This window comes from Topomyia yanbarensis, chromosome 3 (genome assembly GCF_030247195.1).
Source record: "Topomyia yanbarensis strain Yona2022 chromosome 3, ASM3024719v1, whole genome shotgun sequence".
NCBI classification, from domain to species: domain Eukaryota; kingdom Metazoa; phylum Arthropoda; class Insecta; order Diptera; family Culicidae; genus Topomyia; species Topomyia yanbarensis.
In genome coordinates this window covers 148,497,554-148,500,327 of record NC_080672.1, presented here as the reverse complement: position 1 = coordinate 148,500,327, position 2,774 = coordinate 148,497,554, and positions in this window count along the sequence as shown.

The window sequence follows — 2,774 nt, the reverse complement described above, 5'->3', positions numbered from 1 at the left end:
CTGTGCGATGTAATATTTTTAGTCGAAGACAATATACAATACAATATATCACTTATAAACGAAATATGAAGCATATGAAAGCCAATATGCTCTTTACCTACGCAGCTACAAAGCGCCTTAAACATGGATTAACAAGTTATAACGCACACGCATGCATAAAAATAAATATTTTTTTCAACGCAATACTCTCAAGCAGCACACATAAATCGCATCCTGCCGTATTGAATTGAATCCAAACCACCCCACCCACCCACTTTGCAAATTATTCTGTGACACCGTGTTGGTACCCGAAAAATCCGCACACGGCCACCGCTGCCGAATATGTACACTCAGGTTTTTTTTTACGCGGGGGATACGAGCCGCGTAAATGAAAACCGCGTAAATTTCAAAATCCGCGTAAATGAAAACCGCGTAAATTTCAAAATCCGCGTAAATGAAAACCGCGTAAATTTCAAAATCCGCGTAAATGAAAACCGCGTAAATTTCAAAATCCGCGTAAATGAAGACCACTTAAATTTAAGAATCCGCGATAAAGGGAACCTCATTGATGGATACCGCGTAAATTCCAAAATCCGCGTAAATGAAAACCGCGTAAATTTCAAAATCCGCGTAAATGAAAACCGCGTAAATTTCAAAATCCGCGTAAAAATGATCTTAGGGACCATTCATAAATTACGTAACGCAAAAATTGCCCAAAATTGACTCCCCCCTCCCCCATGTAACAAATTGTCACAAATTTCTTTATCCCCCCCTCCCCTATTACGTAACGAATTCCTTTTTCCTGGGGGAAAAATGTTACGTAATGATCTAGCTTACTCCCCCTCCCCCCTATGTCACAATATGTAACAGCTTGTCGAACCCCCCCCCCCCCTAAAAGCGTTACGTAATTTATGAATGGTCCCTTACCCGTTCGACATAAGAACAAAAACTGATTCAAACGTGTACGCGTCACCTCTATTTATAAACTAACCGTATATGGTTTAGTCACTTAAGTGCCAGTCTGTGCAAATGCCAACGTTGCCGAAAATCTATAGCTCGTATGCAATGTCGTATATACAGGTCTGGCGAAGGTGGGTGGCACTTTGGTATTCGTAAGATGAGTCTTACATGAGTGGTGTGAGTGATCACAGTATAAATCGACTTGCTTTCGTCATACCGGTCGTTTCGCTCCCATTGAAACGTGTGACCGCTATGACGTCGACCCGTTATGCTTCTGGATTGTTTACATATTTTTAGTTGCCAACACTAGCAAACCGTGTGTTTTGCCACACCTATATATACCTCATTGGCTCGTATTGTATATTAGCAACAACTGATTTAAACGGACATGCGTCGCTTCGTCGCTTGAGCCACTAAGGTGCCCTCTAATGACGGCTGTGTCTGAAAAATCTGCCTCGCGAATGGTAATTTTCCCGTTTTACATTTCTTATAAAAGAAATGTATAGAATTCGCTCAAACTTTCAAGATTTTTTCCGAGGCCCGGAGGGCCGAGTCTCATATACCAATCGACTCAGCTCGACGATTTGGGACAATGTCTGTGTGTGTGTGTCTGTGTGTGTGTGTATGTAACGGACAAATTCTCATTCGTGTTTCTCAGCAATGGCTGAACCGATCTTATCCAAACCAATTTTAAATGAAAGAACTAAAAAACAGTATGAACGCTATTAATTTGTTTTTGATTCTGATGTTTAATTTCCAAGATATGAATGTTTGAATGCGCAAAAATGGCGTTTTTTGCAGTTTTTTTTAAATTATCTGCCGAAATTGACAATATAGATTAACAATTTATATGTTTTTAGACAGCTTTAACGAATACCTTTCGTACAAGCTATAGATTGTTGAAATCGGACTATTATCAAAAGAGATATTTAACATTAAATGCGGACGAAAGTTTTTTATCATTTCCCATAGCCAGAAATATGACCAAAAACATGTAATCTATTATTAACGCCAAAACGGCTTATTTTAGGTCAATAGTATCTTCGGAGAATTTAATGGAGGTAATATGCCCTTTCTTTTGGTATTATGCTTTTGCTGATTAAACCTCCTATGAGTGAGATATTTTCACAATTTTTTTTGGAAGTGATTATATCGAAATGATGCCTTCAGCAAATTTGTAGCTCTTACTTTTGTGAATAACTTTACTGAAGACTTCAAATATCTATTTTGAATACTTTAAAAGTTATAGCTTGTTGTTTGTTGATTACTCTTTGTCGCCTATTTATTGTTCAATATAGTAATAATCCATTGAAATAAGCCAAACATTATTTCGATAAAACGAATGTTGTATTTCATTTTACTATCTACAACCGCTAAAAATAATCACCGAACACTTCCAAGTTGTGTGGAGGGAACTTGATAACTTATCAGTACAAAAATGTTCATTTGTGCGAACCTTCTGACTGCAATTTTTCTAACTTATTACCATCGGATCGATCTGAAACATTTCGGAAAATGAAAAGCGAAATAAATAACTCCAAGCAACGGCGTAGCCAAGAGAAGGTTTTGGGGTTTAACACCATACAACCCCCCCCCCCCCCCCACAACACCCAAAAAAAAAATATTGGATTGAATTTGAAAATTTATTGATGCAGACTGATTTAATTCAATATTACAATAACAATTATCTGATCCGTAGATTGATAACCTGTTGTTGTAAACATCATGCGGACTTTTGATAAATTGTCGGAATGGGGTCCTGATATGTAACTGATCTCTTGGTCTTGATTTCACAGTTGTCTAATAGCATCAATATCAAATTCCTGCCTGAAAAC